A 14,179-nucleotide genomic window follows, 5' to 3' on the forward strand; every position below is an offset into this window, starting at 1 on the left:
AAATTTAAAACCATTATAAATTCTCAGTAGTTAAACCAACATGACACCAGCACAGAAATAATCAATTTGATCAATGAAATATAGTGAACATTCTAGAGACAAATGTATGTATCTAACAATATAATATATGATTAAGTTGATATTTTAAATCAATGGGTAAAATAAGGCTTATTCAACAAATAGGGTGCATGGACCACTATTACTTGAAATAAAACAAATATAGAACCCTATTTCACACCTTATACAAGAAATATTCATGTGAGTTAAAAATCAATATGTAGAATCTAAGTTGTTTTAGGAGAAAATAGAGCTAATATTTTTCATGACCTGAAGTAAAATATTCAACCCCAGAAGCTATAAAGTAAATATTGACAATATGACTATATTAAACATTTAACTATATAGTAATATACATATAAAAATGGTTAAAGGACAAGGAATAGAATAGGAAAGTATTAGCCACACATCTAAAACATTGTTAATAGTAATCAGTTTTTTTTTTTTGGGGGGGGGGAAGTTCTACAAACCCTTAATCAATAAATGGATAAAGAATACTAAAAAGTCATTTAAAGCTTTTTAAAAAAAATAATAGAAAGAGGCAAGAAATATACTAAAACAGGTTTAGTTTCAACAAATAGTAAAGGAGCAATTAAAATAACATCATTGTCACAATCAGATTAGTGAATGCTAAAAATACTGGTAATATCAAGTATTGGAAACTCTGAAAGGAACTGGGTATTCATAGAAACTTTTCCTTCATCTTAAAGCAGTCCCTTTAGCGTATTTTGCAGTGCTCGTTTGGTGGAGGTATATTCTCTTAGCCTTCTTTTGTCTGGGAAACTCCTTATTTCACCTTCTATTTTAATTGAGAGCCTTGCTAGGTAGAGCAGTCTTGATTGCAGGCCTTTGTTTTTCATTACCTGGAATATCTTGCCATTCCCTTTTGGCTTGCCGTGTTTCTGTTGAGAAGTCAGATGGTAGCCGTATTGGGGCGCTCTTATATATTACTACCTCTTTCTCCCTTGCTTGCTTTAGGATTCTGTTTTCTTTGATATTTGCCCTTTTCATAATCATGTGTCTTGGAGTGGGCTTCATTGGGTTCCTCTTGAATGGGACCCTCTGTGCTTCCTGGACTTGTGTGACTTTTTCTCTCCTCCAATTAGGGAAGTTTTCCATCATTACCTTTTCAAAGAGGTTCTCTATCCCTTCCTCATCCTCTTCTTCCGGCATCCCTATTATACAGATACTACGTTTCAGGTTGTCCTGCATTTCCCTAAATGCCTCTTCCTTTTTGATTTTTTTTTCATTTTCTACTTTTTCTGGGAACTTTTTTCTACCTTGTATTCTAGCTCACTGATTTGGTCCTCAGCTTCATTGAGCCTGGTTTTGATTCCTTCTACTGTGTTCTTCAATTCAGAGATTGCATTCTTCATTTCCTCTTGTCTCTTATTGATAGTTTCTATGTCCTTTTTCATGCTGATATAGTTTGCAGTAAGTTCCTCCTCATAATTTCCTTGTTGTTTTTGGTAATTCTCTCTGAGCTCACTGAGCTCATTGATCTTCCTTAGAACCATTGTTTGGAACTCAATATCTGATAGTTTACTTGCTTTTATTTCATTTAGTTCTCTTTCTGGGGATTCCTCTTTTCCCTTCGAGTGGGGGGTATTTCTTTGTCTTCCCATTATTTGATAGAGACTCTTCTCTTTTGCTTCTGCTTCTTACGTTGATCTGTCTTGATTTCCTAACTTTGTGGTGTGAACTTCTATGGTTGGAGACCGCTGTTTTTACTTTCTGGATCTGCCTCTGATGATGTCAGATGTTGTCCCTGTCTGACCTTAGGCAGTCTGTTCTAGACTTCCAGTAATCTACTGTTTGTAGCTGTCTCCTTCAGCTGTTAATCTGTTCACTCTGCACTCAGCAGGTTGCCTTAGACAGCTCAGGGTGGGGCAGAGTCCCTCCTGGGGGCGGGGTTATTGGTCTTCTCACGCTGCTGCCCTATTGGGAAGGAGTCCGCACTGGAATTCTGCCAGCTACTCTCTCCGTTCTCTCCCCAAAGCCTCCATCCCCAGTCTCTCCTTAGGTGTCGCCAGACCTTTCTGCGCCTCTTTTGCCAGGGATCTACTGTCTGTAACTGCTACTCTGCACTCAGCAGGCAGCTTAGACAGCACAGGGCGGGATGGAATTCCACCTGGGGGTGGCGCTACTGGGTCCTTTGCTGGTGCTGCTCAGGGGGAGTGGTCTCTGCCTGAGCAAGATGGCTGCTGCCACATGGGGGATGAGTCAGCACCGAGGTCCGGCTGGCTACTCTCCCAGGTCTCTCCCCAAAGCCTCCTTCCCCAGTCTCTCCTCAGGTGTCCCTAGCCCACTCTGTCCCCACCTTTGCCAGAGACCAGGGTAAGTGGCTGCAAATTAAAATTTTGCGTTGGCCTTTTAGAAGGCTCTGTGCATCTCTAGCCTCCTGTCTCTGGCAGACAGCAACCCTGCCGCTTTTTGCAGCTGGCTGTTTTCTGTGTACTTTTTGTGCTCTGGTGCTGTGGGCTAGAGACCCCCGATTTTGGTTTAGACCATGCTCTTCTCAGGGGGATCCAAGTGGCCGTTTCAACATCCTTCTGGTGCTGCTGCCGGTGGGCGCTCCGCCCACCTTCTCAAGTCTGTACCTCACCACTCCTTACCAGTTAGATTATGCCGAAGCTCATTCTTCTGTCTACGAGGTTACAAGGCTCCTCTCTCGCTATTGTTCAGTTTTTTGTTTCATGTGCTTTCTCCACAATGTAGTTGTAATTCCAGATTGGTCCCAGGAGGAGGTCAGTATGACTTCCACTCACTCCTCCGCCATCTTGATCTTAACAAATGCTTTCTTTTTGTAGGTGTGGGTTTGTAATGGAAAATTGATATACTAATTCCAAAGTATTCTGTATCTTTTTATAAAATAAGATATTAATCCCAGGTTAACAGAGACAGTGTTTGGATTTCTGCCAGTCAGGTTTCTTTAATTCATCTCCAAATTTAATTCATCAAAAGAACAATGGAGCGCACAAAAGATGGACTATTACACTAACTGTGCACATGTCTTTTTGTAAGTTTGGGTTTGTAAAGTGTAACTATAGGCTGTATGTATATAGTTTCCCAGCCCCCATGGTCAAATCTGAGTCTTCTGACTCAAAGGTTGGCTCAAATTTCTGTACAATACTGTTTTCTTTTCTACTAATTACATCATTTATTCCTAGATGAGTCAGTAGAAATAGATGGAAGATTTGCACTGGCTAAATGATCCTCCATCACATTTCGGACACATGCTGCAGAAATAAAGCATACTTTCTAATTTGCCCTTTCAGTAGGGTGGAATATCCTATACCTTGGTGGAGACACAGCAACCATTCAAAGCTTCTTGTCCTTCTGGAGGAAACGAGGATTTTTCCATACTGGCATGTTCCTATAAATCTTATTGTTACATGAAATTCTCACTCCATGAAAAGCCCCATCTAAAGCTCCAAATGGGAATTTCGTTTGCTACTCATGTCACTATGTAATGTTCCACTAACAATGATTTCCTTCACCACCTTAGAAGCTGTTTCTTCTTGGCTTTTTTTTTTTCCTAGTTGTATCTAAGAATGTACCCTTTGTCCTCTCTATAAGCTGGAGCATTGTTTTATAGTGGGAATATTAGCTTGAGTTTGTAGCATTATTATCTCACACAGAAGATCTACAGTACAACTTCTTCACACATAACTCCAGTAGTTCTGTCATTGCTTACCTTTATTGAGTCTATGAAAGGGTTGGCAGATACTTTAAAACTGTTGTGCCAAGTCTGAATGATGGGAGTGGCTGCTGCTTGAATGTAAGCTCCATGAGGGCAAGGGTCTTTGTTTTGGTTATGGGAGTTATTCCAAGCATCTAGAATAATAGCATGTGTAGGCACTTGTATATAGGAAAGTGCAACAGTTCATTGGTAATGTTTGCTTACTGTGGGCATGAAAGAAAGGAATGTCAACAAATAGCTCCTTACTAAAAACTCATGTAGTAACCACAGATGTTTTTTTCCTCAAGACTCCATGGAGTGGCAGGCCTAGTGCTAAACTAGTGGCATTAACACTCAGGATGAAATTACATAAACTTTCTATTTTAATAGGGTAGAGATACTGAGGTTTGATTTGTCAGTGACTTCTAAATGTTAAAGAGCAGTAAGTACATACTTATAGTAAGGCGATTCCTTTTCTTTATATATTATTCCCTAAATATATCTCTAGCAACCATATTTTTTAAAAACTCGGGCACACATCAGTTCTTGCATTACATTGATGTAAACAAGTCATATGAATATAATTGATTGTAAGTAGAGCTGGGAAAATAGTCCTTAGCAGGGCAGTTGCCTTCCAGTAACAACCATAGAAGGGGAGGATGACTTTTTGGTGGAAAAGTAGCTGTCTCTGCCACAGAAGGGGGGAGGAAGTAACCTAATAGTTAAAGTTAGACATCTATTATATATGGAAATACACTATTTGGTTGTATAAACAAGGTTAGACTACTTGACTGGTAGTCTAAATTGGTATCTTCTCAATTTAAGGCAACAATATCTGCATAAGCAAACTAGTTATAATGGAAAATGTCATACATCCCACCACCTTCTGAAAGTTTATTTTTTATAAACAGAGTATCTGGGAAAAATTTAATTTCATGTTTTAAACAGTAAAGGAAGCTGTAGAGCTATTTGCGATAAATAGGCATTTCTCCAAAGAAGACATATAAATGACCAACAGACACATGAAAAGATGGTCAACATCATTAATCAACAGGGAAATGGAAATCAAAACCACAGTGAGATAAGACCTTACACTTGTCAGAATGGCTGTTATCAAAGACAAGAAATAAATAAGTGTTGATGAGGATGTGGTGTAAAGGGGACACTCATGCATCATTGGTGAGATGGTAAATTTGTGCACCCACTATGAAAAACAGGGCAGAGGTTCATCAGAAAATTCAAAATAGAATTTCCATGTGACCCAGCAATTGCACTTCTGGGTATTTATCCATAGAAATAACAAAAGCTAAGTTAAAAAAAAAAAAAAAAGGCCCATCCCAGTGCTGATTGCAGCATTATTTATAATAGCCAAGATAGGGAAGCAGCAGAGGTGCCCATCAACGGATGAATGGATTAAGAAGATGTGGCATATATGTTCATATATACAATGGAATATTACTCAGCCATAAAAAGAATGAAACTTTTTGCCATTTGTGACAACATGGATGGATCTGGAGGGTATTATGCTAAGTGAAGTAACACATATAAAGACAATTATCATATGATTTCACTTATATGTGGAATCTGAAAGACAAAGCACACAAGCAAAACAAAACAGTCAGCTATATAGAAACAGAACAAACTGATGGTTGCCAGAGTGGATGGGTTTGGGGGGATAAGGCAAAAAAGGTAAAGAAGATTAAAGAGGATCAAATTTCCAGTTATAAAATGCATCACAAGTATATAATGTATACTATAGGGAATATAGTGAATAATATTGTAATAATTTTGTACAGTCACAGAAGATTGTTAAGAGTGGTGGTGATCAGTTTGTAAGGTATATACGAGGTCAGTCCAGAAAAGGTCCAGCCATTGTTAATATAATGAGAACAGTTTGCATGAGATGGATATAACCTGGCAGCTAAGGAGAGAGGACTGGAATGCGCGTGTATGAACACTGGCAGCCTCACTGTACCAGTCAGTGGGGGTAGCAGACACTATTGAGTAATCATGTACTGTGTAGCTATCACATTCAAAATGACTGAGTGAGTAGAGCAATGAATCTGCTTCCAACTTTTCATTAAGCTTGCAGATTTCTTCAGCGGAAACTATTCTATGGGCAGCTGGTGATTGGCAGCTTCATCACAACAGTGAGACTGCTGATGGCCAAACATCAAATCACTCAGGTGACTCAGCCCCGCTACAGCCCAGATTTGGTGCCCTGTGACTTCTGGCTTTTCCCAAAGCTAAAATCACCTTTGACAGGGAAGAGATTTCATACCATTGATGAGATTCAGGAAAATATAGCAGGGCAGCTGATGGCAATTGGGAGAACTGTGTGAGGTCCCAAGGTGCCTACTTTGAAGGGGACTCAGGGGTCATTGTCCCATGTACAATGTTTTTTGTATCTTCAATAAATGTCTCTATTTTTCATATTACGTAGCTGGATACCTTTTGGACAGACCTCATAAATGTTGAAGGACTCTGTTGTACACTTGAAACTAATGTAATACTGTATGTCATCTATACTTCAATAAAAAAAAGAGAAAACCACTACCACCAGCAACAAAATATCGCTATTTTGAACTTAAGACGAATATAGAAAAAAGATAATGATATGTAAATTCTAGAAAGAAACTTTAGAGATAGGGACCATGTTGTCTTGTCTTACATTAAAAGTAACAAGAAAGGTAATTCTGAACTTTAAGAAGATGTATGTCCTAGACTTTAGGAAACATTTTAGAAAAGCGGTAGGAGTGTATGGTTCAAGGTTCTAATGCATAATATGCTACCTAAAGAAACAAAATGTCTAAAAATGACTCCAACGTTTTGTGGTAAAAAGCTTGGGAAGCACTCTTTAGGGGACGGGATCGGGGTAAAATGGGGATAGTGTTTGCATTTACATAGCACTTTCAGTGATTGAGAAAAGACAGTAATTAGCTGAATGAAGACTTTGGTGGGGATAGTGGAGGCGGAAATTATGATGGCACTAAAGCCCCTCCCCCTTCTATCTTATCTCACACACCCCTTTCCCTGTACCCCCCTTAAGTCACTCTTGGTAGGGCTTAGGTTTTGTTTTTTACTTTTGTTGTTGTTAATGAATAGAACTTAAATTAGGAGGAGGACTGTGTAGTAAAAATCAAGTAAAAGAAAACCTCAAGAACCTTTCTTGAGGTATACTGTCAGAGGATGAATAGGACTTTTAGAATGATTCATGCTTAGAAGTAGAAAAGACTAATGATATCATAGATGATTTCTAGAGATAAGTTGACATTTTAGAAGTGAGAAGGAAGTAACATTGATCCACAGCTTAGGAAAGTTGAAATAATGGATAACAGGAAACCTTGGCGTGTCTTTCTGTCTCCTAATTTCTATACAAGAGGATGCTCTTTAAGTTAGAAAACTTATAAAATGGAGTAAGAAAGTAGATACTAGATAATAAAGAGGGCGTCTAGCTTTCATTAATTTTAAACGTTTTGGTCTAAAATAATTCTATCTGGAGGTTCTGCAAGACTTTCTCATACTCCTGTCCCCCACTAATAATCTTGGAGACAGGTAGGCATCTCGAAAAAGGAAAATTGGTTAAATGATGGCTTAAAACAATGATTTTCAACCGGTGTGCCACAAGAATTTTTAAAAACATGGAATGTCTGACTAGTTAGTCAAGGGCACTTACCCCTTTCCCTTAGATTGTCAAATTAGAAAAAATGACAACAATCAACATAGCAATAATTGGCATGAATGAATCAACATTACACCTATTTCTTTTTTTGTCAGATAGGCAAAAAATGTATTTTTTGGTGTGCCAGAGAATTTTAGTAATTAGTTTATGCGTGCCATGATATGCAAAAGGTTGCCTTAGAGGATGAATTTTTATAAATGCAGACACTGAAAGTTGTCTTTGATTTCTGACAAAATCCTATAACAGTTTATTAACCAGTTACTGTTTATAAATAATTGGAAGGTTATAAAGAAGTAATTTTTAATAGTCCCCCGCCAAATCTCCCTTTCTCATCTGTGGTGTTTGAGACATGTAGTGGATTTAGATGATCTGTCAGTGTTACTTCCTGTGGGTGAGTCGTCGGACCTGATAAGCTTAGTTTCCTTCCAACAGTAAGGGTCAGGGATTCCTTTCTTAAAATAATTTTCCTTTTATAACTGTTACAGAGTATTCCATTGTGTAAATGTACCACAGTTTTTTTAATCCACTCATCTACTGATTGTTTTTATGCAAGTAGATTTGCATAAGTTCTTAGATTTGGTGTCTCAGGATTCTTAGGGTATATTTCCAACAGCGGACTCTCTGGGTCAGAAGACAGTTCCATTTTTAATTTTTTGAGGAGATGCCATACTGTTTTCCACAGTAGCTGCACCAGTCTACATTCCTACCAAGAGTGCACTAGGGTTCCCTTTTCTCCACATCCTTTCCAGCACTTGTTGTTTGTTGATTTATTAATGATCCCCATTCTGACAGGTGTGAGGTGGTATCTTATTGTGGTTTATTTTGCATCTCTCTGATGGCAGGTGATATTGAGCATCTTTTCATATGTCTCTGGGCCCTCTATGTCCTCCTTGGATAAGTATCTATTCAGGTCTTTCACCCATTTTTTAATTGGATTCTTTGTCTTCCTGCCGTTATGTCATATGAGTTGTTTATATATTGTGGATATTAAACCTTTGTCTGATACATCATTGGAAAATATGTTCTCCCATACAGTTGGTTCCCTTTTCATTTTGATGATGTTTTCCTTAGCCGTGCAGAAGCTTTTTAAATTGATATGATCCCATTTGTTTATTTTATGCTTTGTTTCCCTTGCCCTAGGAGACATATTGGTAAATATGTGGCTACATGGAATATCTGAAATTTTCCTGCCTCTGTTTTCCTCTAGGACTTTTATGGTATTACAGCTTATATTTGTCTTGTATCTATTTTGTGTTTATTCAGGTGTATGGTGGAAGTTGGTGGTCTAGTTTCATTTTTTTGGATGTACCAGTCTAGTTCTACCAACATCATTTATTGAAGAGGCTATTTTTTACTCCATTGTATGCTCGTGCCTCCTTTGTCAAATATTAATTGATCATAGAGACATGGGTTTATGTCTGGCTCTCTGTTTTGTTCCATTGATCTATGTGTCTTTTCTTATGCCAGTATCAAACTGTTTTGGTTACAGTGGCCTTGTAATATAGTTTGATGTAAGGTATTGTATTCCCTCCTACTTTGTTCTTTCTCAAAATTTCTGCAGCTATTTGGGATTGTTTATGGTTCCATATAAATTTTTGAAATATTTGTTTTACGTCTGTGAAATATGCTATTGGTATTTTAATAGGAATTGTGTTGAATCTATAGATTGCCTTGGGTAGTAACGACATTTTAAAGATGTTAATGTTCCAATCCATGAGCATGGTATATGCTTCCATTTACTTGTATCTTCCTTAATTTCTTTCTTCAGTGTTGTGTAGTTTTCTGAGTACAGGTCTTTTACCTCGTTGGTTAAATTTATTTCTAGGTACTTTATATTTTCTGTTGCTATAGTAAATGGGATTTTTTTCTGAGTTTATTTTTCTGATAATTTGTTGTTGGTGTACAAGGATGCCATCTATTTCTGAATAATAACTTTGTATCCCACTCCTTTGCCAAATTCACTTATTAGGTCAAGTAGTTTTTTGGTGGAGACTTTGGGGTTTTCCATGTACATTATCATGTTATATGCATATAATCACAGCTTTACTTCTTTCCGATTTGGATGCATTTTATTTATTTTTCTTGTCTGATCACTGTGGCTAGGACTTCCAGTACTATGTTGAGTGAGAGTGGTAAAAGCAGACACCCGTGTCTTAAGGGGAAAACTTTTAGTTTTTGCCCCTTGAGTATGATGTTGGCTCTTGGTTTCTCGTGAATGCCCTTTATTATGTTGAGGTATGCTCCCTCTATTCCCACTTTGCTAAGTGTTTTTTTATCATAAACAGGTGCTGGGTTTTTATCAAATGCCTTTTCAGCATCTGTTGATATGATCATGTGATTTTTGTCTTTCATTTTGTTTATGTGGTGCATTACATTTATTGATTTGAGAATATTGTATCGTCATTGCCTCCCTGGGATGAATCCAACTTGATCATGGTGTATGATCTTTTTAATGTATTGTTTGTTCTGGATTGCCAATATTTGTTGAGGATTTTAGCATCTGTGTTCATCAAAAATATTGGCCTGTACTTTTCTTTCTTTGTTGTTTCTTTACCTGATTTTGGAATTAGGATAATACTGACCTTGTAAAAAGAGTTTGGGAATCTTTCTTCTTCTTGAATTTTTTGGAATAGTTTGAGAAGGTAGGAGTTAGTTCTTCTTTAAATGTTTGGTAAAATTCACCTGTGAGGCCTAGTCCAGGACTTTTGTGTGCTAGGAGTGTTTTGATTACTGATTCGATTCACTCATTGTTATGGATCTGTTCCAGCCTTCTGCTGCTTCTTGATTCAGTTTTGGAAAATTTTATGTTTCTAGAAATATATCCTTTTCACCCAGGTTGTCCTATTTCTTGGCGTAGAGTCACTCAAAGAAATTTCTTACAATCCTTTGTATTTCTGTGGTATAGGTTGTACCTTCTCCTATTTCTGATTTTGTTTATTTGGGTCCTCTCTCTTTTTCCTTTGATGAGTCTGGTTAAAGATTTGTCTTTTTTTTTTTTTTTTATTGTCTCAAAGAACCAGCTCCCCGATTCATTGATCCTTTGAATTGTTAAAAAGTCTTTGTTATTTAATTCTGCTCTGCTCTTGATTATTCCGTTCCTTCTGCTCATTCTGGTGTTGTTTGTTCCTGTAGTTCTTGTAGATGTAGAGTTGTTTATTTGAGGTTTTTAAAACTTTCTTTAGGTAGGCCTTTATCACTATGAACTTCCCTCTCATGATTGCCTTTACTGTGTCTCATAATTTTGGTGGTGTTGTAAATTTATTTTCATTTGTTTCCAGATACTTCTTCATTTGTTACTTGATCTCATTGTTAATGCATTCATTGTTTAATAACACGCTATTCAGTTTCCATGTATTTGAATGTTTTGGGGTTTTTTTTCTTGAGGTTAGTTTCTAGTTTCTAGCCATTGTGATCCAAGAAGATGCTTGATATGATTTCAGTTTTTTTAACTTGTTGAGACTTGTTTTGAGTGCTCCCATATTATCTATCATTGAAAATAATCCATGTGCATTTCAAAAGAATATATATTTTGCTTCTTTGGGGTGAAATACTCTATAAATATCAATTAAATCCATTTGATGTAGAGTGTCATTTAGTACTACTATATTCTTGTTGATTTGTTGTTTGGAACACTTTTTCATTGTTGACAGTGGGGTGTTAAAATTCCCTATGATGACTTTGTTGCTGTCAATCTCTCTTTTTTTTTTTCCTCTTCAATCTTTGTTTTAAAGTCCTTTAAGATTTTCCTTATATATTTAGATGCTCCAGTGTTGGGTGCATACATGTTTACAAGGGTTATATTCTCTTGTTGGATTACTCCCTTAAGTATTATGTAGTGACCTTCTTTGTCTCTTACTATGGCCTTTATTTTGAAGTCTATTTTGACTGATAAAAGTAGTACTACCTCAGCTTTTTTTTCATGTCCATTTGCTTGCAATATTTTTTCCACTTTCAGCCAGTGTAGCCTTTTTTCCTGAGGTGTTTCACTTGTAGAGAGCTTACATGCGTGTTATGTTTTGTTACCCATTCAGCTACGCTATGTCTTTTGATTGGAGCATTTGATCCATTTTCATTTAAGGTTATTATTGATAGGTATTTATTCATGCCATTATTTCCCTTGGTACCTGTGTTCCTCTCTTTCTTTATTTCTTCTTCATCTTAAAGCAGTCCCTCTAGCTTCCCTTACTATGCTGGTTTGGTGGCCATGTGCTTTTTTAACCTTTTATTGTCTGGGAAGCTTGTTATTTCACCTTCCATTTTAAATGAGATCTTTGCTGGGTGGAGTAGTCTTCATTACAGGCCTTTACTTTTCATTGCTTGGAATATTTCATGCCATTCCTTTCTGGCTTGTAGTGTTTCTGTTGAGATCAACTGATAGCCTTTATCAGAGCGCCTTTGTATATACTAGTTGTTTCTCCCTTGCTGCCTTAAGATTCTCTCTTTGCCTTTAAATTTTGCCATCTTAATTATGCTGTGTCTTGGAGTGGGCCTCTTTGGGTTTACCTTGATTGGGACCCACTGTGCTTCCTGGACTTGTATGATGTTTTCCCTCTTCAAGTTAGGGAAGTTTTCTGTCTTTACTTTTTCAAACAGATTTTCTATCCCTTGCTCCTTTTCTTTCTCCTTCTCATACCCCTGTGACACAAATATTGTTACGTTTCGTGTTGTTCTGCAGCTCCCTTCAACTATCTTCATTCTTTTTGAGTCTTTTTTTGTTTTGTTGCTCTGGGTGTTTTTTTTTATATATACCTTGTCTTCTAACTTATTGATTCTATCCTTTGTTTTATCTAGCGTACTTTTAATTCCTTGTAGTGTATCCTTCATTTCAGATATTGTATTCTTCATTTCTTTCTGTCTCCTATTCATGTTTTCTGTGTACTTTTTTATGCTGCTGTAGTTCCCACTGCGTTCCTTGAGCATCCTTATAACCTGAATTTTGAACTCTATGTCTGATAGAGTGCTTGCCTCAATTTCATTTAGTACCGTTTCTGGGGATTTCTCCTATTCTTTTGGTTGGGAGTTGTTTCTTGGTCTCCCTAATTTAGATGGTTCTTTTTGCTTTTTTATGCATATTAGATTGATCTGCTTTTACTCCATGTCTTTGTGGAGTGGCCATCTGTGATAGACCTGTGGGACTCAGTGGCACAGTCTCCTTGATTTCTGGAGTTTGATGCTCTTAGGATATCCTTTATGCCGATTATGTGGGCTCTTTTGTGGTAGCTGGGTTTCAGTTGTTGTTGGGTCGTTCTTTGGTGGTTTCTTCCCTCTGGCTTGCTGAGAGTCACACTGCCCACCATGTCTTGTATATACTGTGCAAGTGCTGCCAGAACAAAACAACCCAGGAAACAAAACCCCCACCCACAAAAATAACCCACAACCACACTATATGCAACAAATGAGCAAATATTAATAAAGATGGAAAGGGATTAAAAATATTATTAAAAAGAAAGAACGAAGATGAGATGACTAATGGAAAGGAAAATGATTGTGAGAGGGTTAAGGGAGGAGAAGTAATAAAAGGGAACAGAAACAAGGCAAAGAAAGAAAATGAAATTTACAATTTAAATAATAAAGTGAGGGAAGAAGGTAAAATGGATTAAGGAAAGGGAAGAGGATTCTCTGAGATATAAAAATTTTAAAAATGGTGAAAAAATAGGAACAACATGGAAGAAAAACACCCACCACAGCAATATTAATGACAAATGAGCAAAGTTTAATGAAGGTTGAAAGAAAATAAAAATATAAGCAGGGAAAAAAAGATTATGATATGTCTAAAAAAAGAAAAATTATTTTGAGAGAATAGAGGGATAAGAAATAATGAGTAAAAACCAGGCTAAGAGAGGAAGAAAATAAAATTTAAAATGAAAATAAAGGGCAGGAGGAAGGCAAAATGGAGTAGAAAAGGGGGACAGTAAAATTTAAGATATGAAATACAAAAATAGTTAACATCTAGGAATAAAGTTGAAGAGATGCAACAACCACCACCACATCAATGACAAGTGAGCAAAGATTCATAAAGGTGGAGAGAGAATAGGGATATTGTAAGAAAGGGGAAAAGAATGTGAGATGACTAATGGAAAGAAAATGATTTTGAGAGGCTAGAGAGAGGAGAAATAGTAAGTTTCTGGAATACATAGAAAGGTGCAGAAAGGGAATAAACAAAATTTAAAACAAAAATAGGAAGGAAGAAGATAAAATGGAGTAAGATAAGGCAGGAGTAAAATATGAGATTTGATAGAAAACTACAATAAAATATAGTAAAATATTTTACTATAAGCAAAACTGAAGAAAAATTAAAAAATGTTAAAAAGCTGTGCAGGAGAAAAATATAATGCAAATAATGAAGAAGACCAAGGTGGAATTTGTCTCAGCAGAGCCTAGTGTTTCCCACTGTCTTCTCTTTCCGGATCCGCCCCTGGCAATGTCAAATGGTGTCCCAGTCTAGTCCTAGAAAGCCTGTTCAAGCCTACAAATGATCCACAGTCTGTGGCTGTCTCTTTCAGTCCTGGCTGGTCTTTACTGTTCTACACTGCCGGCTTTCCATCAGCACAAGGCCTGGGAGTGGTTCATTAAATGTCTGAGAGCACTGCTGGTAACACTTCTACCTGCTTCCAGAGGGGGATTCTGGTGCGATTGGGAAGGTGGAATCCCTGAATCACCCCTGGGAGGCACTGTTTAGTCTTCAGGGAAGATAGTGGGTTTGTTTCCCCAACCCCACCAACCCCCCCCAGCCACATGTGTTGTTATGTTCCAGATTA

The 14,179-nt window shown here is 37.2% G+C and overlaps 1 protein-coding gene across 2 annotated transcripts in view; it reads left to right on the plus strand.

The window, feature by feature from the left end:
• Nucleotides 1-14,179, plus strand: part of YES1 (YES proto-oncogene 1, Src family tyrosine kinase) — an 80,164-nt gene that overhangs the window by 10,833 nt on the left and 55,152 nt on the right. The window lies entirely within an intron of this gene.

This window comes from Pteronotus mesoamericanus, unplaced genomic scaffold (assembly GCF_021234165.1).
Source record: "Pteronotus mesoamericanus isolate MK-2021 breed Mesoamerican mustached bat unplaced genomic scaffold, CSHL_Meso_final contig_74, whole genome shotgun sequence".
Taxonomy (NCBI): domain Eukaryota; kingdom Metazoa; phylum Chordata; class Mammalia; order Chiroptera; family Mormoopidae; genus Pteronotus; species Pteronotus mesoamericanus.